Below are 19,269 nucleotides of genomic sequence, written 5' to 3' on the forward strand. Positions count from 1 at the left end.
CGTTCTGTACTTAAATTTAAAAAAACCTACCTGATACCAACCGTTCGTCTAAAATTGTGAGCCATATGTTTGTGACTATTACAGCGCCATTTATCACAAAGCGAAAACAGTGGTCCAACTAAAACATTCATATTTCTTTACGTACTACGCGAATATGTAATAAAAATTGGGGGTTCCTATTTTAAAAAACGCAATTGATATCCGTTTGCGCCATCTAGCGGGCCAACAATAGCGCCGTCTGGTTTCCCCCTTCAAGCTATACTAGTTTCGTTCTTTGTAGTTTTCTCGTTTGACGCTTATTTCGTGAATATTTCGCCCGATCACCATCAATGGACCACCCTGTATAAAAGTAAACAATTTTTACGAAGAAATGTATATAAAATAAAGTAACATGATGGGAGTGGTAACATTTCTGCAGTTACTTTTGACAAGAAGTCCCTTAGAAGATCTGTGACCATCTTTAGTACTCCATGAAAAGGCAGTAGTCCCGGTCACCAGTATGAAATGTATTCGCAGTTGCGAGCGTGGACAACCGTCAGTTGTATAATGAAAAGACGGCAGTGAAAACATATCTCCGTACCGGCACTCGAACCTTGATTTCCCGCTTATTGGCCTATGATAGCGCTATCCAAGCAAGCTTCACGGCGAGACCCGACCTTCCACAAGTCGTCACCCATGTGCCTACAAACAGCACTCGTACATTCATTACGTATATTCCTGCACAGGAGAGACATTTTAATTGAAGGCGCTTGCCCGGTGCCGACGGATAAATACGAAATTGCGAATACGTACAATATTGCAGTGCATGTGTTGTTTAGAAGTACGATGCAACATAAAATATAATTTTTAGTAATATTTAACCATTTCGGATTTCGGGATATCCCAATCACTAGATCTGTGGTATAAAAACAAGAAATTAAATTTAAAAATGCATATTTCAACAACGCAGTAAAGCTGAGGACTGTGCCTTTCAAAAACCATGAACAGTCGTATGTTGCATCTTGTTACAATCCAGATAGCTACCATAGCCAAAACTGACACTGGCAGTGCAACATGACACAGAGTAAACAATTCTGCCAGCAAGTGGCGTTTGTAACAATGCGATTATGGCGACAGGCTCGTCTGTTATACGACAAGGCTTCCTGAAACTTGAATTACTTAACACTTGTAACGTATTTCCATGCTTCCACCATTTCGACCTTTTATCAGTTTTTAAATTGAGCTTTTATTGTATAGAAGTCATATTTTACTACGTTTCCTGTTAATTGTAATTTACTTGGCATTTTAATAGGTTGTTAAAGTTTGAGTCCCATCTAGAATTTTATTACGGTTTTAAACATAAAAGTTTCTTATTATTTGTTATCGCTCCGTACTATTTATAGTTTATTCTGTTAGCTTACGAATTAAAATGACTGACGGCTGAGGCTTTTTTTGTCTTAATGGAATATTTGATGGTGATGCTACTACGCATAAAAGTTTTATGGTTCTTTTATCGTAATAAAATGTCTTACTCCCTCCTTATCCACATTTTTAAAAAAATTACCTTTCTGATCCTTTATTATCTTGATTGTTATATACTATTGCTTTTAAACACTATTGATATATATCGGACTCTCTTTACTGTAGTGTGCAAAACAAAGGACACAGTTAATTTTCGCCTGGTGTGTTAGTGTCACGTAACATAGCTAGATGAAACTTGGACCACACATAGGAAGAACTTCTACACTCAAGTGCAGAAGTTAACAGAAACAAAATACGCAGTAAGATGAACAGATATGACAGTTCTATTCAGAGACAATAATTACACTGAAGCCGCTCCGATTCGTTATGGTCCCCTGGACACTACAGAAGGCAGAGTATGGTTGTTAATATGGAGAACGATCACCACGTACGCCAGTGCGTGTCATGCAACGTAGTCCCATGCTGTCATCAAGGTTGGTAAGGCATTCTTTTGGTAGGGAGTTCCATTCCTGCAACAGTGCAGTTCACAACTGACAGATGAACGTTGTTGCACGTGGATTTGTTGCAATACGTCTCCCAACGCGTCCCATACGTGCTCGAAAGGATTTCAGTCGGTGACCGGTAGGCCAGCCAATTCGCCGGATATCCTATCATTGCAAGGGTTGCTCCAGCTGCGTAGTTGGATGCTGTCGCGCTTTATTATTCATAAAAATGAAGTCGAGGCCGAAGGCCGCCCTGGAAAGATGCACATGGGGAACGAGAACAAAATAATAGCGTTGAGAAGTGAGTATACATTGCTCGAAGCATTGGTGGCCAGTACACCGATGCAGCACGATGTAATCTGCACCATACAAAACGATTAGGTTCGACAACGTTCGTGACTGAATTACCTATTCTCACCCCTGGACACATGAGGATACATGATCGTGGAGGATGATATGCGGGGCTGACAATTGTATCATTACGCGTATGTAATCTTATACATACGAGTTATTCGATCGCCTGGAATTGGTAGAACGCAAGGAAAATTTGTTTGTACGTGCAATTTTGTCATTTGTTGGCATGCATCAATATTTGTTTGTACTGCTGACAGGTAGGTGGCGGGCGCAGAGCGCGATACGGCCGGACAAACTAGACGACCGGTAAGACCCAGGGCAGGTACAAAGGCATACAGCGCTTGGCCGGAAACAGGCAAAACCCCCAACAGAGAGAATTTGTACGGCAGCGCTCACATAGTAGGAGGGCAGCAGATGCACCAGAAGTGGCGGACTTTACGTTAGTCTGAAACATGGCTTCTTAACGCCCTTGTATTTTCTATAATAAATAATAGTTACCTAATAAAGAAAATCTGAAAATATCTGCGATCTCAGAAAAACATCCAGTGAAACTATAATATTTTCAATATCTTAAAAACTACGATGCTAATATTTTACGGTGACTATGTATTTTCACAATGAACTTAATCATTAGCAACTTGTAAACCAGAATGAGATTTTCACTCTGCAGCGGAGTGTGCGCTGATGTGAAACTTCCTGGCAGATTAAAAGTGTGTGCCGGACTGAAACTCGAACTCGGGACCTTTGCCTTTCGCGGGCAAGTGCTCTACCATCTGAGCTACCCAAGCACGACTCACGACCCGTCCCCACAGTTTGGAAGATGGGAGACGAGCCACTGGCAGAATTGGACCTGCGGGGACTGGTCGTGAGCCGTGTTTGGGTAGCTCAGTTGGTAGAGCATTCGCCCGCGAAAGGCAAAGGTCCAGAATTCGAGTCTCGGTCCGGCACACAGTTTTAATCTGCCAGGGAGTTTCAACTTGTAAACCATTCATGCGTTTTCAATAAGAGACATCTCAGATGGTAGTAATGCACTATAGCTATATCCCTGAAAGCTACACGTCTGTACCTAATTAATTTATTGATTTATTACGTATTTATATCTTTTTCATTATGCAAATGTTTAGCAGAATATCGTATCTCCTACAATAACACAGCAGCCGAATGCTGCATGAAATCTCATATCTTACCATACTTGTGTAGTTATTCAATGACTACGTTACTATTACTGCCAATAACTTACTTAAATATGTTTACAATCGATATAAGAAACCAGTATAATTTGAAACTGGTCAATCACATGTTATAGCTGACACTACCGTTGAAAAGAGTGCCAATAGACACTTCTACCAAGCAAACATAAATAACTGTTTAAAAAATATTTAATGTCTTTTGCTATCTTTTAATGTAAGCACAGTGGCTAAAGAACACTAGCTTATTTGTGTACGAACAATCCTTTATTTATATTATTGTGAAGGGCCCCACTGTGACAGAATGTTTATGACATTTCTTTACTTAAATATTGTTATAATGTATTTGTTTAATGCAGAAAGTGGTCAAGTTGAGGCAAAATAATGTCTAGAGAACTTGGCGAGGATGGCCGTCAGCCAATGAGAGAGGGTGACAGAACACTGCTGGATTCAAGTGGAGACAGGCGCTTGAGTGGTGTACTCATGGGAGCGACTGGGGACGCTTTGAGGCCAGTGTTGGAAGCAGGCAGTCCTTGCCTGTGGCCACTTTTACGTTGAATTGTTGTAAAAGGCAGATTTGTCTGTGGTAACATGTGTTAATCAATCATGTAGGCGATAGTCTGTGAGCGGTGAATGGCTGCTACAAGACTATCACTTTTGAGGCACTTTACATTGAAACCTGACAGAAGGCAGACCTTTACGTTGAGATCTTACAGAAGGCCGACTGCCCGTGGAATAGTGCGAATTTCGGTCCCGAAGGTTATTGACTCTGGGCTGTGAATGACAGTTGTAGTACGAGTATTTTAAATTGTGAGGGCACTTTTCATGGATATCTAGTGGAAGGCAGACCCGACTTTGGTAACGTGGGTTACTCGGTCGTGTGGATGATTGACACTGGGCAGTGAATGGCCGCTGCAGTACGTGAAGTTTTGAAGGGACTAACTTTTGTGAGGTCGGAAGGAGCTCAATTGCAGAACTCCGATTTTTCCGCTTGCATTACGGAATATAGAATGGAAAGAGTATGAGTTTCTACTCATTCGCGAAAGCGTTACGGAGGTGATAGATAAACTCCAGTGGAAGACTCTGCAATAGAGACGCTCAGTAGCTCGGTACGGGCTTTTGTTGAAGTTAGGAGAACATACCTTCACCGAGGAGTCAAGCAGTATATTGCTCCCTCCTACTTATATCTAGCGAAGTGACCATGAGGGTCGTCGAGCAGATGCGCAAAACTATAGACCTATGTCTCTGACGTCGATCTCTTGTAGAATTTTAGAACATGTTTTTTACTCGCGTATCATGTCATTTCTGGAAACCCAGAATCTACTATGTAGGAATCAACATGGATTCCGGAAACAGCGATCGTGTGAGACCCAACTCGCTTTATTTGTTCATGAGACCCAGAAAATATTAGATACAGGCTCACAGGTAGATGCTATTTTTCTTGACTTCCGGAAGGCGTTCGATACAGTTCCGCACTGTCGCCTGATAAACAAAGTAAGAGCCTATGGAATATCAGACCAGCTGTGTGGCTGGATTGAAGAGTTTTTAGCAAACAGAACACAGCATGTTGTTATCAATGAAGAGACGTCTACAGACGTTAAAGTAACCTCTGGCGTGCCACAGGGGATTGTTATGGGACCATTTCTTTTCACAATATATATAAATGACCTAGTAGATAGTGTCGGAAGTTCCATGCGACTTTTCGCGGATGATGCTGTAGTATACAGAGAAGTTGCAGCATTAGAAAATTGTACCGAAATGCAGGAAGATCTGCAGCGGATAGGCACTTGGTGCAAGGAGTGGCAACTGACCCTTAACATAGACAAATGTAATGTATTGCGAATACATAGAAAGAAGGATCCTTTATGGTATGATTATATGATAGCGGAACAAACACTGGTAGCAGTTACTTCTGTAAAATATCTGGGAGTATGCGTGCGGAACGATTTGAAGTGGAATGATCATATAAAATTAATTGTTGGTAAGGCGGGTACCAGGTTGAGATTCATTGGGAGAGTGCTTAGAAAATGTAGTCCATCAACAAAGGAGGTGGCTTACAAAACACTCGTTCGACCTATACTTGAGTATTGCTCATCAGTGTGGGATCGGTACCAGATCGGTCTGACGGAGGAGATAGAGAAGATCCAAAGAAGAGCGGCGCGTTTCGTCACAGGGTTATTTGGTAAGCGTGATAGCGTTACGGAGATGTTTAGCAAACTCAAGTGGTAGACTCTGCAAGAGAGGCGCTCTGCATCGCGGGGTAGCTTGCTCGCCAGGTTTCGAGAGGGTGCGTTTCTGGATGAGGTATCGAATATATTGCTTCCCCCTACTTATACCTCCCAAGGAGATCACGAATGTAAAATTAGAGAGATTAGAGGGCGCACGGAGGCTTTCAGACAGTCGTTCTTCCCGCGAACCATACGCGACTGGAACAGGAAAGGGAGGTAATGACAGTGGCACGTAAAGTGCCCTCCGCCACACACCGTTGGGTGGCTTGCGGAGTATCAATGTAGATGTAGATGTAGATGTAGGATAAAATCAGAGAAATTAGAGCCCACACCGAGGCATACCGACAATCTTTCTTTCCACGAACAATACGAGACTGGAATAGAAGGGAGAACCGATAGAGGTACTCAAAGTACCCTCCGCCACATACCGTCAGGTAGCTTGCGGAGTATGTATGTAGATGTAGATTATCTTTTTCTTCTTTATTCTTTCACTGGCGCTATGTCCCGCACTGACGCAGGGTCGGCATTGTTAGGAACGGATTTGGCAAGGTTAGTGGAAATGGGAAGCGGTGGCCGTATGCCCCTCCTGCCGCCACACAGTACCCCATGGGAAGGAAGTAGTGTACCCCAGCCGTCTGCGTCTAGCGTAATCCATGGAATAGTGCGAACGTGTTCAGATGTCGGCGAGTCGTGTAACTGAGGTGGAACGTGGGGAACAGCCCAGTATTCACCTAGCGGGATGTGGAAAACCGCCTAGAAACCACATCCAGGCTGGCCAGCACACCGGCCCTCGTCGTTAATCCGCCGGGCAGATTCGATCTGGAGCCGGTGCGCCTACCCGAGTCCAGGAAGCAGAGCGTTAGCGCTCTCGGCTACCCTGGCGGGTCTGTTTCTACTCATTATCTCTCGTATGTTAATGTCTAGATCACAGTGCTGAACTCTGAATTGTTTTTGAGCTGCCGATTATATTCGTGAATTGTGTCACTAAACGTATTTAAACGTTTCCTGCGCCTTTGATGATTAATTTGCTTGGGATTTTGCTGCTGTTTCCGTAACGTTCTCAACGAAACTTTATTGCCTTTAATAAGGTTATTTTTTCTTTGTATTATAACTGGCTGTTGTACGACGACTTTCCATTTATTTGTGGTTTTCTTTCTTGAATAAATGTTATTCACCACAATTTTCTGGTGTTGTCTACATCAATTACAGAAGTTAGAATGGAATCTTTTTTATTAATTCATTATTTATCTTTTACTTAACACGTCTCGTTATTTTATTAATTCGCAATTCTAGCCAATGTACATACTATTTTACTGCAGGATCGCAGCCACAGGTTATTATTTGCAGCGGGTTAGCTGCTGGGCATGAAAGCAGACGTGTGCGGCGCCATCCTACGATGTTATCGATCTGTTCTTTAAACAGAGCTGTGCGTAGCCTAGGTATGAGTAACCGCTGGGAAAGTTTCAGATGGTTTGCTCGTATGGGATGCTGGTTTAGAGAAGCAACTACGCAGCAGAATATCCATTAGATAACACTGGGTGATGTAGACTCATGACCCTGATGTAGCGTCATCATTATGAATTATCTAATTCGTCCTCGCCGTCTTCGCCAAATTTCCCTATTTTTTCGTCAAATGTCTCGACTTTCCCTTATGTACGCACCCTTCAGTAACACAGGTACCAGCAGCAGATAAGACCACTTTTTGTAATTAAGCTCCAAATCTTGAAAAACAACGCAGTGTAACTTTTAATAGCCAGTATTATACTACATTAATGTAACACTAACTTTTAATGTTTTTTCTAGTTCACCACTGTTTGACTAGGTTTTGCTAAGTAGGGGAATTCATTTTGACAGTAGCAGAGACCTATATCCGACTACTCGAAACTGTAGTGCATAAACGGATACTAAAATTCATGTGCTTGGTATCTGCATGCAATAAGATGACCTAATTAGCAGTACACTTGTAGTTTTAAACACCGAAAGCAGTAACGTTGAGTTGTACGTTCTTTAGTAATGTGAGGAAATTTAATTGGAAAGGGCTGCTTCTTCTTATTTCCCTGGACTATATCCCGTATCTTCACGGGGTTAGCATGTTATTATTGGATTTGTCAATTATAGTGGTAGAAGGTGAACGGATGCACTTCCTGCTTACGTGGCAATGTATTCGTTTTGAACTCTGGAATTAACTACAAGAGTTAACTCTCACCGCACTTCTGCCTTCAGCAATGTGAAGCCTAATACCAATCAAAATAAACTTTTTCCAGTTCTATAATCAGCAGAAACCTTTCGCTATTCTTTTCATGCTTTACAAGTTAGAAGGTTAGTGACTGCATGGGGATTCTCAGATTGTTGTTATCATACTATATTCGACGTTATTCCTTAGTATATTTATAGTTGAGATTTTGTACAAATTAGTGCTAGGTCCTCAGACGGAGCTATGCACAGCTATATTGTGGTTCATGTAAACGTTCTCCTTATCATATTATGAAACTGCTAGAAGTAACTGTGATCAAATAATTCAGTCATATATTCATTTTTGCTTGCAGTACGCACAGTAAACACAAACTCCTCTTCAGCACATTTTTGAAATATGAGTAGATTGTATTATGAATCATTTCTTGGTTCAGAATTTAATTTCGAAAGTAACACGACCAGAAATAAACAATGCCGCGAAAGTTCTTTATCACTACTTAGCAGTGAAGTCAGAAACTGCGACCGGATCCAACTGTGGACAGTTTCTGCCGCATATGAAGGTGCAGCCCTCATGCGATGACAGGAGCGGAGAGTGGTCTCGATCGACAGCTCCGTTCTCCGTTGTGTCAGGTTGCTGCACACAGTAAGGATTCGTTAGCACTTGTTGTCGAAAGTAGAGATAGCAACGGTAAGTCGCTAATATCGATATTTTGTGGACGTTATTTTGATTTCCACGGAACCCGCCACCACAATTCCTCTGCTGTGCCACCCTCTTCATCTCAGAGTAGCAGTTGTAACCTAAGTCCTCAATTATTTGCTGGATGTATTCCAAACTCTGTTTTCCGCTACAGTTTTTGACCTCTGCAGCGCCCTCTAGAATCATGGAAATTATTCCCTGGTGTGTTAACAGATAACCTACCACCCTGTCCCTTCTTCTTGCTGCCTCGTGATGACTGGGTGTCATGTGATGTCCTTAGGTAAGTTAGGTTTAATTAGTTCTAAGTTCTAGGGGACTGATGACCATAGATGTTAAGTCCCATAGTGCTCAGAGTCATTTTGAACCTTCTTCTTGTCAGTGTTTCCCATATATTTCTTTCCCCTCCGACTCTGTGGAGAACCTCCTCATTCCTTACCTTATCAGTCCACCTCATTTTCAACATATGTCTGTAGCGCCACATCTCAAATGCTTCGATTTCCTTGTGTTCCGGCCGGCCGAAGTGGCCGTGCGGTTAAAGGCGCTGCAGTCTGGAACCGCAAGACCGCTACGGTCGCAGGTTCGAATCCTGCCTCGGGCATGGATGTTTGTGATGTCCTTAGGTTAGTTAGGTTTAACTAGTTCTAAGTTCTAGGGGACTAATGACCTCAGCAGTTGAGTCCCATAGTGCTTAGAGCCATTTGAACCTTGTGTTCCGGTTCTCCCGCTGTCCATGTTTCATTACCATACAGTGCTGTGATGCAGACGTACATTCTCAGAAATTTCTTCCTCAAATTAAGACCGGTGTTTTATACTAGTATACTTCTCTTGGCAGGAATTCCCTTTTTGCCAGTGCTACTTTCCTTGCTTCGTCTGTCATCGGTTATTTTGATGCCTATGTAGCAAAATTCTTTAAATTCATATACTTCATGACCATCAATCTTGGTGTTAAGTTTCTCGCTGTTCTTATTTCTGCTACTTCTCTTTACGTTCATCTTTCCTCGATTTGCGCTCAACCCATATTCTGTACTCACTAGACTGTTCATTCCATTCAGGAGATGCTGCAATTCTTCTTCACTTTCACTGAGGGTAGCAATGTGATCAGCCAATCTTTTCATTGATATCCGCTCACCTTTAACTTCAGTTCCCCTCTTGAATCTTCCTTTCATTTCCATCATTGATTGTTCGATGTATAGAGTGAACAGTAGGAGCGAAAGACTACATCCTTATTTTGCACCCTTCTTAATCCGAGTACTTCATGGTCTTCCACTGTTATTGCTCCCTCTTGGTACTTGGTACTTGTATATTAACGGCCTTTCCCTATAGCTTACCCCTCTTTTTCACAGAATTTCTAACATCTCGCACCATTTTACATAGTCGAACGCTTTTTCCAGGTAGACAAATCCTATGGACGTATCTTTATTTTTCTTTAGTCTTGCATCCATTTTCAACCGAAACGTCAGAATTGCCTTTCTGGTGCCTTAACCATTCTTCAAGCCAAACTGATCGTCATCTAACACATCCTCAATTTTCTTTCCCTTTCTACTGTATATTATTCTTGTCAGCAACTTGGATACCTGAGCTGTTAAGCTGATTGTGCGATAATTCTCCCACTGGCCAGCTCTTGCAGTCTTCGGGATTGTGTGGACGATATTTTTCCGGAAATCTCGTCGGATATCGCCAGGGACATATATTGCACACACTAGCGTTTGCTCTTAAATGCAATTAATATTTAGGAAATAGGGAGTCATTATTTTTGGGGGCACACTGATGTATAATGTAATCTCCGTAGCTATACAGAGTGGAGAAAAACAAGTTAAGACGTCACAGCAGGATAGGGAACGTCGTATCGAGCAAAATTTTCCAGATAACCACAGGTTAACAAGGGAACCTCCCCATCGCACCCCCCTCAGATTTAGTTATAAGTTGGCACAGTGGATAGGCCTTGAAAAACTGAACACAGATCAATCGAGAAAACAGGAAGAAGTTGTGTGGAACTATGAAAAAAATAAGCAAAATGTACAAACTGAGTAGTCCATGCGAAAGATAAGCAACAACAAGGTGAAAGTTAAATCAGGAAGGCCGTGGTCCCGTGGTTAGCGTCAGTAGATGCAAAGTGAGAGGTCCTCGTTTCAAATCTTCCCTCAAGTGAAATTTTTAATTTTTTATTTTCAGACAATTATTATCTGTTTGTCCGTCCGTCCGATGCGAAGTAACTGCGCCGTAGTATGGGGACGCCACACCTAAGCAAACATCGAAACACACGACGTCAGTCGACTACAGCGCACGGAAGAGAGAGTATTCCTGCTAACGAGGCTCCCTGGCTGGCAGTTGACTGTTCGCTACTTTGGACGAGAGTGCATTAAATACGTGATATGCATTTCATGGGCAATATGTTTTCGGTTCCCATTGGAGAGGCACGTCCTTTCGTCTACTAATCACACGGTTTTGCGGCGCGGTCGCAAAACACAGGGTTTTGCGGTGCGGTCGCAAAACACAGACCCTAAACTTATTACAGTGAACAGAGACGTCAATGAACGAACGGACGGATCATAACTTTGCGAAAATAAAGACATTAAACTTTTCACTCGAGGGAAGACTTGAACCAAGGACCTCTTGTTCCGCAGCTGCTCACGCTAACCGCGGGACCACGGCGCTCATGATCTCAGATTATCCTTGATGTTACATATCTCGCAGATGGACTACTCAGTTTGTATATTTTGCTTATTTTTTTCATAGTTCCACACAAGTTCTTCCTATTTTCTCGATTGATCTGTGTTCAGTTTTTCAAGGCCTATCCACTGTGCCAACTTATAAATAAATCTGAGGGGGGTGCGATGGGGAGGTTCCCTTGTAAGTAGCTTCTTGCCGCACAGACAGCTAGTCACGAGTCGTCTCGGTCCGCGAGAGCGAGAGGTCGTTGCCAGAACAAGGAAGTGTCGGTAACTCTTATTGCGACGCAAAAACTTTGACCAGAGTCGGGCAATGAGAGCACCGGGGCGCATCGTTCCGTTTCGTTCCAACTTGCTTTGCAAATACAAAGGCACTCTCTCTCTCATCTCATTCTTCGCTACGGCGATCGCGCATTAGTAAGCAGTATTCAGACTTTTCTCTTCCGTATTTGATATAGATGTATTTGTGCAGCAACCCACAGTGCAATGCTGAGATTGCAGCAAGTAGCGAGCAGCTCAGCTGCTCTCGTGTAAATGGGACCCATGATTACAAACGAGATGGGTAAAATGATGTCCTGTTTGCATAATATTTTGATTAGGGTTTTCATGTACATAATTCTGGATCATTGTTATAATTCCCATTGGTTGTCGCGTAGTGGTCGGAATCCTTCTATGTGCGATAAGCTTCCCGCACTCTGCAACTTGGAATGACACACTAAGTTTTCTTTTACCAATCATTGTTCATTTATGTCTCAACGCGTTTCTAAGTTTTAAACCTCCATCATCAGGTGGATTTAAGTGCGTTTTATGACATATGTGGGCTTTGTGGTACGGTTTTGCGGTAACTTGTGACACTGTCTCCAGTGGTCAGAGGCTCCTTTTACTGTCGTAACACATCAGATGGAAGGTGTCATATTTCTTATACAAAGGTGGTGTCTTGAAACCATCTTTGTTTACAAAATATGACAGTTTACAGTAAAGTGTTACGACAATGAAATGAGCCTGAGACCACAGTGCCACAAGCTACCCCAAAACAGCTGGCAAGAGCTGTACCGACTCAACTACCGAAACGAGCCTATTAATCCGCCCATACCGCTGTACTTTCGCCAGTAAGTCACCTTCTATTTCCATACTTCATAGTTGTCCTGAATACCTTGAGGGACTAGCTAGCACTCCTTTCTTCCCTCAAGCTATGCAGAACTTCGCCGACGTTTGGAGGTTCGCAGATGTGTAGGAAGAGCTTTTAGGGCAGATCGTGATTCGCATTTGCATAGCTCAGCTGGCAGAGCTCTTGACCGCGAAAAACATGGGACGCAGATTCTAGCTCCGTTCCGGCACAAAGCTGTAGTATGCTAAGAACATTCAACAAATGTTCCCATCAGAAACAGTTATGTAGAATGTATGGACTCTTCTGGTGCTACAACAGCATGAGAGAGAAGTGTGTTCTGAGGGATACCTAGGCACAATTGAAAAAGGGAAGTGAAAATGCTGATGTAGCAGTAGAGGAGGCCTATAGTGGTGACGAGAGTTCCACTACAAAGTGCAAACTCGGTTTTGAACGAGAAGTTCATGCATTAATGCGGGGAAGGTATGCTAGAAGTAAGAGACAACAAGCTTGGAACCACGAACCAACTGATTCCCCTGGCGTTCCTCCTCTTGGTATGAGGACTATTCGCCGGTGTCCTTACACAGGGCACCTTGGCTAGTGGGGGGACTCAACCGTCTGTACTACCTATGACCTACAAATTTTAGCACGTCGTACTTTAACGAACTGTATTCATATTCTGACGAGAAAACATCAGCAAATTTATGTGGGGGCTCCCTTATATTTTAGCAGACGATCAGAGGATTCTACATACTTTAAGAAATTAAACTATAATAAAAATGCGTTTTAGAACTTCTTAAACAACTCAGATCAGCCATTTTTACACTTTGTGTTATTCCAAGCGAGATTCAAAAAGTATGTTAACATAACTTATTTTTATTAGGTAATATCCTATAAAATGATATTCTAGGGTAATTCATCTTTAAGAAGCGAAGTATTCGTTGTACGAGAACAAACGTGCCACTTAAGGATAAGATGCGATGCCCACTCCCCTCGATAATCTTGTAATTTAAAAATAATGTATTTTAAGTATAGCATAACAGTACACAGTCTATCATAAATGTTTCTGTAAATAATCCATGCATATCAGAACAAATTTATGGCTTACATAATTAAAATCCTAGAAGCTAAAATTACCTTCGTTAATCTTCATTAAAACTAACTTTAGCTCAGAAAGGTGTGAATAATGCTCCTACCAAAATCTATGATCCCTTTGTCAATGTTATTAAATGTCTGACAGATAGCAAAGCTAACTCTGTAATTACGATTAAAATTTTCCTTCTTGGCAACTCCTTCCACTCCACAGAAGATAATGTGTTTAGAAACTAGTAGCTTATATATTAACAGTGTTACAGTCTTGTTTTATTAAACCATGAAATACGTATGTTGTATGGCGGCGATGGCGAGGCATTGCAGAGTCTCTGACCAGAGAGCCATTTATCGTGGCTAGTCTGCGCTTGACCGCGCGAGAGTTGCGAGCGGTACTCTGTCAGTAGTAGTCGTGCAGTACAGTTGCGAACAGTAGTCAGTGGGCAGTCTGTCAGTAGCAGTAGGGCAGAGCAGTATGTCGGTAGTAGCAGCCCAGTGGAGTTGTGTGTGAGGAGTCGCCGGGCGTCGACGTGGCACTCTGGTCAAGATTCAGGATGAGGTATATTATTTTTAAATGTGCTCAGCTAATAATGTAAATTAACTGTAACTAATTTGTGCAATAATCGCCCCAATAATAATTTTTGGTTTTCAAAGCAATTTTTTAACAAAGAATTCTTTAATGAAAGAAATATTCCCTTGATATTCCTTAAAGAAAAGCTTCCCTTCAATTCAAAATTTTTGCAATCAATTTCCTCCAAGCGGCGGCCAACAATAAGAGCAGAACTTTGACATGCAGTTATACTGAGGTAAGAAATTAACTCTGATTTTTGCACAGGGCCAAAGGCCGATATTTTGGTTTAATTGAGTTTACATTGTCACTGAAGTCTCATTAGCATTGAACTGCTTTTCATCATTTTCGTGACAGCTTACTCCTTGAGTCAGATTGCGATTCTCATTTTTATTGTCATTAAATTTATTTGCTGGGAGCTTACGTTAGGTTGTATTCTTGTTAACATTCAACTATTGTGTTTCAAAATTTCTCTGGGGAGCTTACACATAGCTCAATGTGCATTAGCATTTTAAAATAATATCATTTAAAAAATTTGTAGGGAGGTTACGCTTGGCTCCATTCATTTAATATTTCTGTCTTTTAAAATTACGGTGGGGAGGTTACACTTGGCGACACCCAGTCCAGGATCGTATTTCGTTGAGAATCTTTTGAAAAACAGTCAGATATCTGCTCTTATTTGCTTAGATATAATTAGAATTTGGCGCAACGCTTTTACTAATCTTGTGACTTTCTTTCTACAGGTCAACGGCAATTCGTTGCTCTGTTGTATTTGTGTGTTGCTTTTGCATTGTGCTTATTTATTTTGTGAATATTTGTGACTATTGTAAAAATGCCGCGAAAGACTGTGAATAGTGTATCGCGAGGTATTGTGAACGAAATTACCGACTTAAACAACTTTACTGACAGTACTTGTGACACGCAGTGTAATGATGACAATCCTGCGTCCACTGACAATCAGTGCATTCCAACCACTAATGATGACTTTTGTCTTAATGATGAACAAACGAACTCGGTTATGTCCTCTGTTGATTTGACGACAATCGATGACGCGGGACGCTCTATTGTAATGAGCGCTGCCCAGCCTAACACAACCGGTTTACTAAATTTACGCGATGAACACACAAATTTGTCTAATGAAAATGAACAGGATACACAAAGTACGACGGATTTATTTAATTCCGAAATAATGTGTGACAGTGTACATCCGACTGACAAACCTTTTTGTAAATCTCAGAATAACCAAATGGTTACGGAAGGCGAGACAATTCCAGGTACACCACTAAACAACACGAAGAATAGAAACGATAATTTTGTGTCGAATCCAATTATGGCATTGTTGCTACAAATGAGTAAACAACTTAATGACAATAATGAAAAACAAGACAAACTTAAAGAAGATCTCAAACAACAACTTAGTGAACAGATCGAACAACAGAATGAAAAACAAAGTGAAGATTTTAAACAACTTAGGGAACAGAACAAACAGCTTAATGAAAAATTAGACGACAATTCCAGACAGTTAAATGAAAAATTAGACGACAATTCCAGACAGTTAAATGAAAAATTAGACGACAATTCCAGACAGTTTAGTGAACAAATTAGAGCCGTTGCCGCTCAGTGCCATGACACTAAGGAACAGTTGCGCGTGGAAATTGAGGCTTGTTCAAAAAAAAAATAGCGAAGAAATTAGGTCTGTTGCTCAGGAATTAAGGGAAATGCAAACAGCCGCAACAGAAACACTTAGAAACGAAATTAGCGGAGTCGCTAAACAATGCTCTGAAAAAGCTACACAATTACGCGACGAGTTTGAAGCAATGACAGCAGAACTTTCGCGCACAACGGATGAAAAGATTGACGCGAAATTTGAACAGCAGAACACTCAGATTGACGAGCGATTTAGTCACCACATACAAAACAGTGATACGCGTTTCCGAAAATTTATTCAGGATCAAAATAAAGTAAAACGTCAAGTCATGGAAACAATCACTGCTCAGAGACAAGAAGACAAACGTAAAATGTTTGCGAAAGCGAAGACATATGTAGACAACAATATTGCTACGGTATCGGACAAAATTAATACCATCGAACAGTTGAACGCGGAATTACGTGATGAGATTTCTGACCTTAAATCAAAAACAGATACACACACAGCAGATATTCAGATAGTGACAGACAGATTCGAACAATTAGAACTAACACAGAATTCCGATGTAATTCAAGCTGACGTTAAAAAACTGAACGAAACTACACGTAAGTTGCAAAACCAGATTAATGCCTCTGATTCTAAAGCCGATGATCAGGTTAAAATACTGACTGAAAAATGTGATGAATTGGCCAGTCGTATTGACGTTATAGAAAGTAATAATGACAACAAATCAGACGATACTTCACCGGTTTCATTTAATCAAACACCAGAATTCCAAAATTTACAGCAAACAATTAATGAGATAGATTCATCTAATAACACGTTGCGTAGAAAATTGTCAAGCTTACAGCAAGAAGTAACAGAGATGAAAAATATTTCAGTTAATAACACATCACAGCAAACGCCACTTTTCGAACATTTGTCAGACTCGCGCAGCGCGTATAATTTGGGTAATCTACAGAGGGTACGGGACTTAGATTCCGAACAACCACAGTTCAACAGATTCTCTTACAATCTTGAACCTGTTCCATCACACAGAGACGATAATTTTGATTACAAACATTTTCTGTCAGTGAGATAGTGTTTAAAAACGACAGAACACAGATTCACCCGCTAGATTGGATTCAACAATTTAGCTTTGCTTTTCCACCGACTTGGCCCGTAACGCACAAACTGGAATTTATTTGCAGCTTTTTGGAAGGCGAACCGGCAACTCGTATGAGGCCGATCGCGAGACAATGTTATTCAGTAGAGGAATTTCAGAATGCTTTTCTGTCAGCGTATTGGTCGAAGACGACACAGCGCGGAATTAAAGATCAGTTAATTAGTTTGCCAAATTACGAGAACTCAAAGTTTCCCAGTGTGACGCAATTTTTTGAGCACATGGTGCAACAAAACCAGTACCTAAGTGAACCGTACAGTGAATCCGCACTTATACAATTATGCATCTCTAAATTACCACGGTCATTGGGGGTGTCACTTCTAACGGGCCAGCAAAAAGAAAACATTTCAGCATTCAGAGATCTTTTACAGCTTTTAGAAGTGCAGCAATCAGACTATTATTTCGTAAACAAAAATTTCACATATAACAACCAAGGCCAACAAACGTACAGCAATTATGATCAGACGCGTAATTTTAATAGAAAAGGTAACAGACGCTTTAGGAACGACAACTACCAAAACTTTAGTAACAGCCAAAATTCTAATTATCAATATCGTCAAAATTTTCAGCAACAGGAACCACACTTTAGTAACAATAGAGGTGTTTCACAACACCAACATCAAAACCAGCCGGTTAGCATACCTAACCAACAATGGAATGCACAAGGTCAACCCAACTTCAATGTTTCGCCGCGTGCACGTATAGTCCCTGATCCAACAAATAGTAACGCACGGCAGCAGGGAAACAACTATGTACAAAGAAGACAGTATTTCAATTCCCATCGCAATACACCGTATAGGAATGACTTTCACGACAGACGTAAAAACGGTGAGCACAATTATCAGCATACATCTAACAACAGTCGGTCATACCAACAGCAGAATTATCCGCAAGAACCTATTCTCATGAATGAACCCGACAGTAGGTATCATCCAGAACGTAATACGTCTGGAAGAAGTAATAGAACAGTTCAAATAGTAGAAATGCCACAACATCCAGCTGAAAATAGTAACACATCAGATAGAATCTGACTAGATACTGTACAGGTCGCATCTTCCAATAATACAAGCACTACTTTAGACACGCAAAATGTTGTTCACGAAGATGTAATTACTTTTGACGATATCAGAGACACACTCTTGCAGGAAAGACCAGTTGTTCAAAAAACCATTTCACATCCTGTCATCGAAATTAAAATTGGTTCATCGAAATTTTCAGCAGTAATTGACTCTGGTTCACCTATATCAGTAATAAATGAAGAAACTTTTAACGAGTGTAACAAAGAGAATACTTATCCGACATTACCTTTAGGCAAAACAAAAGTGAAGGGAGCAGTATCGAGTAAAGGAGTAGACGTTAAATTACAGACACATTTATCATTTTGTATTGGAGGTCATACTTTCCACTCAAATTTTAGGATTGTTCCTTTACTGACAACAGACGTTATTTTAGGTACGAATTTTCTGGTACAACACGACGCAGTCATTGATTTTCAGAATTCTTATTTAATTTTGAAGGATGAAAATATACAATTTGCTATAGAATTTCAGCACTCACTATCTGCGGAAGAGCAAACAATTAATCGCACAGAGGTCATTTCCGCAACACGTAACATTGACTGTAATCCCACATTGTTCACGGATACGAATGTACACAACTATAATACTCCAGACAAAACTGACTACGACGTAATGCAGATGATTTCCGATAAAGTTAGACAAAGCAGTGCAAATACAGACGACGAACGCACGCAATTACGCAAAATTCTTTTACAGCAAGCTCCAGTTTTCGACAACATTCCTGGTACTATGTCCGGCTTTATGTATGAATTTCAAGTGAAACAGCACGACACATTTAAAGCAAAGCATTATCCCATTCCAAATATCCACAGAGAACAGGTTAAAAAAGAGTTGCAGGATATGCTTGACCAAGGAATTATTGAACCGGCAGTTAGTCCGTACATAAACCCGCTACATATTGTTAAGAAAAAAGATCGCTCACTTCACCTTGTACTTGATTCACGTCACATTAATGACATTATTATTAATGAAACAGATCGACCACAGACTTTAGAGGAACTTCTACAGAAATTTCACGGTACAGCTATTTATTCCACATTAGATTTGAAATCAGGATTTTGGCAAATTCAGCTTCATCCGAATTGCAGAAAATATACAGCTTTTCTCTGTTTTGGCGACTGTTATCAATTTTGTAAATTACCTTTCGGCTTAACTATTTCTTCTGCAGCTTTTATTCGCGGTTTGAACACTATAGTTCCGACAGAACTTAAAGACAGAATTACGACGTACGTAGACGCTATTCTTATCGCAGAAGCCAACTGGTCTGAACACAATATGATTCTTGAACAACTGTTGCAAACTTTTCATGCACAAGGACTTACAGTTAATCTTAGTAAATCGCACTTT

Source organism: Schistocerca serialis, chromosome 7 (genome assembly GCF_023864345.2).
Source record: "Schistocerca serialis cubense isolate TAMUIC-IGC-003099 chromosome 7, iqSchSeri2.2, whole genome shotgun sequence".
Taxonomy (NCBI): domain Eukaryota; kingdom Metazoa; phylum Arthropoda; class Insecta; order Orthoptera; family Acrididae; genus Schistocerca; species Schistocerca serialis.